This window comes from Ictidomys tridecemlineatus, chromosome 6, assembly GCF_052094955.1.
Source record: "Ictidomys tridecemlineatus isolate mIctTri1 chromosome 6, mIctTri1.hap1, whole genome shotgun sequence".
Classification (NCBI taxonomy): Eukaryota; Metazoa; Chordata; class Mammalia; order Rodentia; family Sciuridae; genus Ictidomys; species Ictidomys tridecemlineatus.
Genome location: NC_135482.1, coordinates 154,721,862 through 154,734,190, shown reverse-complemented (window position 1 = coordinate 154,734,190; position 12,329 = coordinate 154,721,862).

Here is a 12,329-nt window from a genome sequence, read left to right as displayed (position 1 = left end):
AGAAAGCTCTGCAAACTTGAGGAACAAAGAATCCTTTTTAAAAAAGAGTAACTGTAGCTTTTCTTTGTGTGTAGAACTATGGCTTTTCCTCATCTTGTACTTCCTGGACAGATAGTGTGACCAGGTTGGGAGGAAAAATTTAATAGACACTGTCTCTTAACTGTCAGGAGTCTTTGAAGTGGGATTTCCTGAGAATTGGTGGTGGCTTAGCATAGCCATGGGCTTAGTAAGCACATAGTCTTTGGGGTGCTAAATCTGTGATAGGGCACAACTTTTTAAATGGAACAAAAGTTAATGAATCATTAAATGAAGCTTGCTTTCTCTCTCTCTCTCTCTCTCTCTCTCTCTCTCTCTCTCTCTCTCTTTCTCCCTTTCTCTCTTTCTCTCTCTCTCTTTCTCCCTTTCTCTCTTTCTCTCTCTCTCTCCCTTTCTCCCTCCCCCCTTTCTTTTCTTTCTTTCATTGAACTAGGGATTGAATCCAGGGATGCTTAACCACTGAGCCACATTCCCAGCCCTTTTATTTTTTATTTTGAGAAAGGGTCTTGCTAAATTGCTTAGAGCCTTGCTAAATTGCTTAGGGCCTTGCTAAATTGCTGAGGCTGGCTTTGAACTTGTGACCTTTCTGCCTCAGCTTCCTGAGGCCCTGGGATTACAGGTGTATACCACAGCGCCTAGTGGGCCACACAATTCTTGAGTCTAGCTGACAAGTTCAAAGCCATATTTTTTAATACACAGGAGATCTTAGTTCTTAAAATCATACCCAGCATTTACATCATGCTTTTACAATTTTCAAAAGTGCTTCCAGACACTCATTTATTTTGTGCTTTTTAAAACTATAGTCTTCTCAGAGTTGCCTGTAGTTGAGGTGTACAATTTTCTTCTCTTCACTCAATATCAAATGGCCTTATCACATCACTCTCATTAAGGGCCACTATGTCCAGGTGTCAATTCTCAGTCTGTCCATCTCACGTGACCCATTTCAGCCATTTGACACAGTTGACTGCTCTCTCCTCCTTGAAATCCTTTCTTCAATTGGCTTCAAGGACGTCTCACTTGCCTGGCTTTCTTCTGACCTTACAGGCAGCTCCTCTTCATCTGCTTTGCTATTATCTCCACATCTCCCTGACTTTTAATCTTAGAACATCCCAGATCTCACATTGTCTTTTCTATCTATACTCACTTCATTACTGATTTTACTGAGTCTCATGATTTTACATATCATTAGTATGCTAACAATTTTTAAATATTTATCACCAGCCTACACCGCTCCTGAATTCCAGAGTCATATATACAACTACCTCAACATCAGCTACTTGGATGTCTAGAAACCATCACCAATTTTACATTCCCAAACTGAGCCTCTGGATCTCCCTTCTGAACGTGTTCCATCCATGGTCATCTCCATTTCAGTTAATGACAGCTTCATCCTTCTACTCTCTGAGAACAAAGATCCCAGAGCTGCTCTCAAGTCCTCTCTTTCACAGCCCCTAGCCCATGTTTTCATCTCAGATATCAAGTGTCACCCAGAATGTGGTCATGTCTCGTCATCTCCACTACTGTCACCCTGGTTGGAACCCCCTTCATCTCCAGCTTGGATTGGTTCAGCTGCCTCAACTCCAGAAATAGTTTCCCGTTTCTGCTTTTGCTCAGCACAATCTGATCTCAACAGTGTGGGAAGAGTGGTGATGTTAAAATATAAATCAGGCCATGTTGCTTCTTTACTCAGAAGACTCCCACTTACCCAGAGTAAAGTCCAAAATTCTTCTAATAAGGCCCTATGCAATCGGACATTCCCCTGACCCCAGAGTACATTTCTCCACCTCATGTTGTGTCTGCCATTCTGGCTTCCTTGCTGTGTCATTGAATCTCAGGTGATATGCCAGCTCCAGGGCTTTGCGTTTTTCCTTCGGATAGTCCCATGTCTTTCTCCCTTACCTTTGGTCTTCTGTCACTCAAGAGTCTTCTCACTGAAGCCTTCCCTAATCACCCTACTTCAACATGCATCCCCTGCCCCATCTGCATTTCCCTACTTCCCTTTCTATTTTATTTCCCATGGTGCTTAGTACACCTAGAATACTATATATTTTACCCAGTCACATTGTCTATTGTTTGTCTTGATGAAACTTTCAGATCCACAGGGGTAGAGATTCTTAGCTCCATTGCTATATCCCAAAGCACTTAGAACAGTACCTGACCTACAGGGCACACTTATTAAATATTTACAAATAAATGAAGAAACAGTTCTATCAAATTAGCCTATTCTTCTTTTTTTTTCCATTCTATAAATGAAGGTACTGGGAACCCAGTAAGACCCAAACACAAACTCACACATTCACATATACTCACATATACCTACACCTATAATATAAAACATAGCCAAACACAGACACAGCAAAAGTAACATGTTTGTCTCTGGGAGGGAGGGCTACTGGGTCAAGATGGGGTAAAGACTATTTATATTTGGTAATGGTGGTCTGATCACCAGAGGGTTGTAACTAAGCAATAAACTTTAAAAATTCAGGTTAATGTTTTACAAGTACATTTATTTTAAAATAATCTTGTAAACTTTTCATTAAATATTAATTTTCATGATGACATCAAAGCAATAGTCATTCTAACTCTAAGAACAGTAGCAGGATTTGCATACACTAAGAAAATCTGAAACTGTATAATATCATTACGTAGCAACTGAAGTGCAAAATTCTTAAAAGTGCAATTAAATTAGAGAAGCCTCAGGTCCTCTCATCACCATATTTCTGAGTCCTTGGGGTTCTACCAGTTGGTTGCCACTTGCTGCTTGATGGGCAAAGGTGACAGCTCTAAGAGTACTTCTTCCACCCTCATGCTACCAAGTCCAATTTCAAAAAGGTGATTTAGATCAGAAAATAATGTATCAGGTCTCAATTTAGGATTTTTCCTCTTGCAGGAAGACTTTCCTAACCACTGCTTACACTGGAATTCACTGTAGTTAAGGTGGACTTCATGGGCATGCAGCCTCTGAATCACATAGGACCCCATATCCAGAAGGATCCCACACTTGGCTTAATGGTTTGCTATCACTGTCTTAAAATTCTTACATTATGTTTGACCAAGGGCTCCACATTTTCATTTTGCTATGTGCCCCATAGGGGCCAAATCATAGCTGGGCAAGGTGAAGAGCATTAAATGAGGACCTGGAAGGACAAGCCAATAGCCCACTTTAATTATGTTCCTATGATCGTAGATAAGGTTGAGTTATTTGGTAATTTTGTGAAATTTATTTGCATAAATTTCCTGCACATGTTTGGCCATGGCTTCATTTAATGATTCATTAACTTTTGTTCCATTTAAATAGCAGGTTCAAAATTTGTTTCATTGTGTTCCTGATTGTTTTCTAGAACTCATAAATCTAAGTTTAGTGATATAGCATGTTATCCTTGGTAATACATTTTAACATTATGCTGCTCTCCTGATAAAAGAGGGGGAAATTCACTACCTAAATTGCTATAGTCTTTTCTTTTTTTCCTTAAAGAAAATTTTCTTTGCTTCTGAAAAGCAGGTTCTTCAAATTTGAAATTTTAAAATGACAATTGCCTACCATAAGGCCTATATAGACTAGGTAGGCCACTATATAAAGGAAAGAAACTAGGTGTGAGTGGTGGAGACTGTGCCAATCTGGGCAGCGTGTGCTTCTCAGCTCCAGCTAGTGTTGATCCTGGAGAGTAGAGGGGTTGGTGGTATGAGGGGTTGGCTTTCTTTCCTCTGCTAAAGTATCCCCAAATTTATGTGAAACCTTTCATTTTTTAAATATGTGGGTTCAAATAAATCGCCATGTATCTGCTCTTGGACAGGTAATCTTTTTTTTTTTTATATCTGATTTACACATTGACGGACCTTTATTTTATTCATTTATTTATATGAGGTGCTGAGGATCGAACCCAATGCCTCACACATGCTAGGCAAGCGCTCTACCACTGAGCCACAATCCCAGCCCTGGATAGGTAATCTTGACATAACTTTCACTCTGTCTCATATAGCATTGATATACTTTTCATTTCTCATATGATAAACCTTTTAAGATAGATAAAACAATTCTCTAGTTTTATCTTGTATTTCTTTAGAGAAAATTTCTATAATATTTAACACTCATGAAGCAATATTAAATTTAAAATCTAGTGACAGTAAACCACCTGGTTAGCTAACTTCCAGTGAGTAAAAAGACATTTGGTACAACTTCCTGTGTTCTGGTAATCTCCAGAAGTTTCTCCATCATAGCTAATCAAGCTGTTTGCTCTAGTGTATGCAGCACCATGCAATAGAAATACATTGTAAGCCAGAAATCTAATAAAAAAGGTTTAGTAGCCATGGAAAAAGAAAGAAATTAATTTTAGTAAAATATTGTATTTAACTCAATATAACTAAAGTGTTATCATTTCAGGCTAGGGATGAAGCTCAGTGGTAGAGTTCTTACCTGAGTTCAATCCTCAGACTGCCAAAAAAAAAAAAAAAATCAATGGGTGATCAATTTAAAAGCCATTAATGAGATATTTAAAATTATTTTATTTTGTACTAAATCTTTGAAATCCAATATATATATATTTACTTAAAACATTTCTCAGTTTGGCTTAGCCATATTTCAAGTGTTCAATAGTTACATTTGTCCAGTAGTTACCATAGTGGAAAGCTCAGGTCTGACAAGGTATGCTGTATTTTTGTGCCCAAAGTTACTTAGCTTAGAAGTTGGTAGATCCAACAGTTTTTCTCAGTATTTTAGGCTTTTTGCCCTACTCACTACATTGACCTCCTTCTAAGTATTAAGTATTGCATTTTGATATCAATACTAAGCCTTGGCTTAGAATTTGCAGGGTGTCTTAGCTAGAACTGCTAAACTAAAGTACCATAGAGTTGGTGGCTTAATAACAACAGAGATTTACTTTTTACACTTCTGGATGCTCACAGTCCAAGATCAAGGGGTCAGTCTGGTCAGATTCTGGTAAGGGTCCTCTTCTGGTTTCTCCCAACTTTGCATTGTGTCCTTACATGGTGGATGAGGGTGTAAGAGCTCTCTGGGGTCCTTTCTGTAAAGGTACTAATTTCATCCTAAAAGCTTTGCCCTCATGACCCAGTTATCTCTCAAAGACCACACCTCCTAATGCCATCATATTGGGGATATTAGGAGGTAGGGTCTTTGGGCATATGAATTTTGAGGGTACAAACATTCAGTTAGTAACATAAGGTTTGAGAAGATTTGGTTGGGGAAATAGAAAAGTACTAGGCATGTGCTATAGTTTGGATCTGGAATGTTCCCCAAGGTCATGTGCTAAATGCTTGGTCCTCAGCTTGGCACTATTGGAAGATAGTGAAATTTTAAGAGATGGAGCTGAGTGGGAAGTGCTAGGTCATTGAAGGTGAACTCTCAAAGGGGAGAGTGAGATGCTGGTCCTTTTCTCACTCTCATGATCCCCAGCTGCCATGTGGGTTGCTTTACCACATGCTCCCTGCCATGATATGCTGACTAACCACAGGCCACAAAACTATGGGACCATCTAACCATGAAACAAAACCTTTGAAATAAACTTTTCCTCTTTTAAAGTTGTTTATTTCAGATAGTTTGTTATAGTAATGGAAAACTGATTAACACAGCATGACTAAGTCCAAAAATGCTACAGGAATTGAAGTGGTTACACTAAGAATTACCAGGTGACAACATCTCATAGATGTCGCAAGAGTTTCTCCTCTTTCTCACAGTGAGAGGTATATGGGGCTAGACATGTGCAACTAACTATGGAGAAAACACATCTTGCTAAGAATCCAGATATTATAATAAGGTGTAGTAATGTGAGGCAAGCAGACTCTGGCAATGGGACAAATAAGCAATAAGAGAAAACACTTCACCTCTGGTTGGAGAAATCAACTCGCCAGGCCTTTGAGGGATAACTGGATGATTTACAATATTTAGGATATATCTAAAAATATTAGAAATTGAATGGATCTAACCAACATCTATAGACTATTTCGTCCATTAACAGCCAAATTCACTTTCTTCTCAGCTGCTCATGAAATCCTCTTCAAAAGAGAACCTATTTTAAACCACAAAATACCTCTTAGCAAATACAAAAAATAAATATAATTTCTTGTGTATTATCTAATCTTAATGGAATAATATTAGAAACCAACACACACACACACACACACACACACACACACACACTCTACAGAAGCTATACAAACACATGGAGATTGAAAAACATGCTTTTGAATGATGAATGGCTTATAAAAAGAAATCAGGGGAGAAATTTAAACATTCTTAGACTCAAACAAGGGTAATGATACAACATACCAGAATATCTAAGACATAAGATATTTGGTTCTAAATAAAAAGTTCATAGCTATGAGTACCTACAGAAGAAAATCAGAAAGATCTTTTTTTAAAAAATATATTTTTAGTTGTTGATAGACCTTTATTTTACTTATTCATATGTGGGGTGCTGAGAATCGAACCCAGTGCCTCACACATGCCAGGCAAGTGCGCTACCGCCGAGCCATAGCCCCAGCCCCCAGAAAGATCTTAAATAAACAACTTAATAATGCATATCAAGTTTCTTGAGAAACAAGAAAAAAAATTCCAAAAACCAGCCTAAGAAAGGAAATAATTAAGATTGGAGCCAAAATCAATGAGAGAATTTTTAAAAAATGTGGTATAAAGAATCGATGAAAAAAATTGTTTTTTTTAAAGATAAGCAAGACTGATAAACTATTAGCCAAGCTAAACAAAAGAAAAAGAGAGAAGACCCAAATTAATAAAATTAGATATAAAAGTAGAAATCACAATGGACATCACAGAAATCCAGGGATTTAACCCTTTCAAATTCATTCTGTGAAGCCATTAGGAACTACTTTGAAAACTCGTACTCCAATAAATTAGAAAACCCATAAGAAATGGATACATTTCTAGACACATATGGCATGCCTAAATTGAATCAAGAGGACAAAGAGAACCTGAACAGACTAATAACTACAACTGATATAAAAACAATAAATAATAATAATAACAACAATAATAATAAACATAAACTTCCAACAAAGACCAGAACCAGATGAATTCTCAGGTGAATTATACAAGACCTTTAATGAAGAAAAAAAGCCAATAATCCTCAACTTATTCCATTAAATATAAAGGGATTTAACCCTTTCAAATTCATTCTGTGAAGCCAGTATTTCCCTCATACTAAAGTCAGTTAAGGACACATCAAAGAAAGAAAACTACAGACCAATATCTCTGATGAACTTAGGTGGAAAAAATACTTAATAAATATGAGAAAATTGTATTCAGCAACATATAAAGATTATACATAATGACCAAGTTGGTTTTATTCCAGGGTTGCAAAAATGGTTTAACATACTCAAATCAATGTAATGTACCCCATAAATAGAATTAATAATAAAAATCATATAGTCAACACAATAGATGCAGAGAAAGCCTTTGACAAAATTCACCACTCATTCATGGTTAAAAACTCTGAAGAAACTAGGGATAGAAGGAACTTACCTTTAACATCAAAAATGTAAAGGTAAACCTGAAGCCAACATCATAGTACATGGTTTAAAACTGAAAGCATTTCCTTATGAAATCTGGAATAAGACAAGGATGTCCACTCCCACCACTTCTATTCAATATAATATTAGAAATTCTAGCCAGAGCAGTTAGGCAAGAGAAGGAAATAAAAGGGATAAAAATAGGAAGGAAGAAGTCTGCACTGTTTGCAGATGATATCATCATGCACTTAGAAGAAACAAAAGCTTCACCCAGAAGACTGCTAGAGCTGATAAACAAATTAATCAACTTACAAAAATCAAGAGCTTTCCCGCACACCAAAATGAATCTGCTGAGAAAGAAATCAAGAAAACAATCCCATTTGCAATAGCAAATAGTAAATTTAAGCAGAGGTAAAAGACTTCTGAACACTGAAGAAAGAAATTGAAGAAGACACAAGAAGATTGAAGGAAAAAACCTTCCATATTCATGGAAAGGCAGAATTGCTATTGTTAAAATGGTCATATTAGTGATCTACAGATTCAGTCTAATCACCATCTAACACCATCAAAATAGAAAATCTTCACAGAACAAAAAAACAAAACAAACAACAACAACAAAAATAAACCAGTCCTAAAGTTCATTTGGAAGAATAAAAGTCTCAGAATAGCCAAAGCATTCTAAGCCAAAAAAGCAATGCTGGAGGCATCACGATTTCTGATTTCAAATTATACTATGGAGCTATAGTAACAAAAACTGCATGGTACTGGCATAAAAATGAACCTATAGACCAATAGTATAGAATGGAAGATACAGAACAAACCCATATAGATACAATTGTCTGATCACCGACTAAGGTGCCAAAAAATAGACATTGGAGAAAAGAAAGTCTTTTTAACAGATGGTGGTGGGAAAGCTGTTTATCCATATGCAGAAGATCCTCATCTCACCCTGCACAAAGTCAATTCAAAATGGATCAAAGACCTAGGAATTGCACCAGAAACTCTGCAACTGTTAGAAGAAAATGTAGGGTCAACACTCCAGCATATACTCACAGGCGATGACTTTCTCAATAGGATCCCTTAAGCTCAGGAAATAATGTCAAGAGTTAATAATGTGGTGACATCAAATTAAAAAGCTTCTTCACAGCCAAGGAAAGAATTAAAAATTTGAAGGGTTAGTCTACAGAATGGAAAAAAATCTTTCCAAGCTATTCTTCTGACAGAGAATTAATATTTAGAAAATATAAAGTACTCAAAAAACTTATTCCCCAAAATCCAAATAACCCATCAGTAAATGGACAACTGAACTAAATAGACAATTCTCAAAAGAAGAAATACAAATGGCCACAAAATATGTATATAAAAAATCCAACGTATTTGAACAATCAAGGATATGTAAATTAAAACTACTCTGAGATTTCATTTCACTCCAGTTAGATTGGCAGCCATCAAGAATACAAATAAATGCTGAAGAGGATTATGGGGAAAAATGAATACTTATACACTGTGGGATTGTAAACTAGTACAAACACTATGGAAATCAGTATGGTCATTCCTCAAAAGACTAGGAATGGAACCACCACATGACCCAGCTATACCACTCCTTAGTGTTTATCCTAATGAATTAAAATTATTATACTATAGTGATACATGCATATCTAATTTTTAGCAACACAATAGCCAAACTAGAATCAGCATAGGTATTTGTTAATGGATGAATGAAAAAAATATATATATATCCCACATTATATATATGCATATGTATATGCATATATATTCATATATATTCATTATATATATATATATATATATATATATAATTGAAGTTTTATTCAGCCACCAAGAAGAATGAAATTTTGTCATTTTCAGGAAAATGGATGGAACTTAAGAATGTTGTGTTAAGCAAAATAAGCCAAACTCAGAAAGTCAAGGGTTGTGTGTTTTCTTTCATATGTGAAAGTTAGAGAGGAAAAAGGAAAAGAAAGATGGGGTGTTAAGGATCTCATGAAAATCGTTGAGAGATAAATAGAGTAGAGGAAAGGAACCGGGGAGGGGAGGAGAAGAGGGAAAGGGGAAATACTGGGAAATGTTATTGGTCAAATCATATTGTTGTATCATGTGCATACATGAGTAGGAAACAATGAATCCCACCATTGTATATAATTATAATGCCTCAATAAAACAGAATAAAAAGAAGTATGGAAAACTCTGATGTATTGTGGGAGTGAAATGAAGGAGTGTCTCAATGCAGTAGTTAGGAGAATTCAGGGGCAGCCATCTGCTGTGGTACAGGGATGAGCCTGAGCGTTGTTGTCCATCCACCACTGGTGATGGTGGTGTGTGTCCGGTGTTTCTTGACTGAAGGAAATACTTGTGAGCACCATTGCAGCTCATTAGACTCAACTTCCTCTCTGAAGGATGTGAACTTTCACTTTCTCCTAAAAAATTAGCATTTGCCACCTTTCAGCATTTCTGTTGTGGTTGCTTTTCAGTATTTGCCCAGAAGTTTGCACTGGTTTCTATTAGTTTCCCTTGTTGCTAGTTGCGTTTTCATTTTATCCATATTGATGATTTTTCAGCAGATTGAAAACACAAGTATTTGGCTGAAAATTCTGTAAATTTGAGGTCTGAATATTCCAAACCTTGATGGGATGGCTGAATTTAGGTAAGTTCCTGATTTAGGAAGTGCTTAGATAATTAGAATGTTAATTTGGGCATTTGAGTCTGGCAGAGGAGCAACCCTGGGAGCTCTGATCCAAGGATAAGTTTCTTGGGTTGGCTACATGAGATTGCAAGGGAATGAATATGATCATGACCCTGGAAAGGATTCAGTTTGCTTGAGTTCTCTTAGCTAACTTTTTTGCTTGGCACTCACTTTTCTCCAATGCTAATTTAAACAGTATTTTCTTCAATAGTCATTTAAGCACTTCCTTCCCAATTCTTGTAAATCATTCACTCATGTAGGAATGCATTTATTCACTTCTTAAATATATTCCTCAGTGTGCAACTATTTATTGGACCTCCAGTGCCAGACACTGGACCAGAGATGAGACACACATGGGGTCATAGTCTCCATCCTCAGGAAGTTCTCCAGCTAGCAAGTTCTTCACACATTGACCTACCTGGGTTGGTTCACCATGGTCTATCCAGTCTTTCCTTAGTATTCAAGCAATTGGTGTTGTATTCAATTTGTTGTCTAATATATTCCCCAATGTGGCCTGTCACCCCTAAATAACTAGACACTTCTTTATCAAATTTATGCTTTCTTCTTTCCTTATAACTTACTGTAGGGCCTGATATTTTCACGGAACAGGTGCTAATACACAGTGTTAATGAAGGGACTGCTTTTCACAGTGAATGAATGGTACCATTTGGGTATTATTTTTACATGAGATTACTGGTCTTGCTGACAGATTTGAGGGTTGTTTCATGTCAATTGCAGTCAACTGGCATGAAAAAGGTCATAGCCACACAGCTTGGAGTGTCAGTTTATGGACTAAGTGTGGCCTCTGATGTCCTGTATACACCAGGATCCTAATGTGCACTCTTCTGAAAGTAACAAAATATGTTTGGCATTGATTTTTAATGATAGGAGGATTAAGTTAAAGTGATGTGTGTATGGGTATTTTCTCTGTACAATTGTACAGGAAGTAGTGCTTTGGGGGAAATTCCCCTAACAAAGGACATGAATAGTAACTTTCTTCCAAGCTGTCAGTGAGAAATCTGTTACTCAAGTGAATTTCAGTGACCCCATACTCTAGAGAGAGCCCAGGGTTGGAATACATTTTTATAAATAAAACAGTGTTTGCTTTGCAACCCTGATAATTTTCTCCTGTCTTTGAGGCTGAAAAATAACAGGAGGTTTGCTGTTTCTGAGGACAAAGGTATTTGCAGAGGAACTGATCAAACAATTATTATTAATAATCTCATTACTGAGGCATCACCAATGCTTTTGTGCATTTGAGGTAACCAAATAGATTAAAGTTTTATTCTGAAAACTATGGAAGCATACAGGAATCAAGCAGCTTATGAGCACAGTGGGGTGGTGATTTTCCTGGCTAAGACACCTTTGTGTGTGGGGAAAACTGATGCTCCATTTCTGCAGGAATATAACCCCTCTGGTAAGGGGTCTTCTAAAGACTTGGCCATAGAAGCCCTCAAAGGTAGCCATGACGACGGGCGGCCATTGTTAATGAGATTTTTTTCCCCCTGACAAGGGCACCAACGTGCTCTTTGAAAAAAGGGACAGGGAAGGCTCATTATAGTCTCAGGCAGAGGCTACTAGCAAATGAGAACACATTTGCCCTTTGCTTTGGTGGGAATCAGGAGAAAGAGGGAAATCGAGATGGAAGGTAGAGACACGCTCTTCTCCATATTCATAGCATTCAACCTCAGAATAATGGATTCAGTGGGCTGATTTTCATTCTCATACATGCTCTGTGCTTTCTCTTTCTTAGACTGTGCATGGATGATGCTAGAACTTTGGGCTAAAGAAGCCAAGACTGAATTGCTTGCAAGAGAGAACAATGAATTTCATAGTCAATATTCTGCTCCAAAATTCGTGTTCCCAGATAAAATACAGGATATCTTGTTTAATTTGAATGTCAAATAGACAACATGTATTTTTAATATAAGTATGACCCAAATATTGCATGGGACATACCAATATTAAAACTTATTTGCAATTTATCAGGAACTCAAATTGAAACTGGGGATCTCTATTTTTATTTGCTAAATCTGACAATCCTACATAGGGCAGAATATGAGAGGTGTTTGCTTAAAAATACATGCCTTTCCTGCTGAAAGCTGACCAT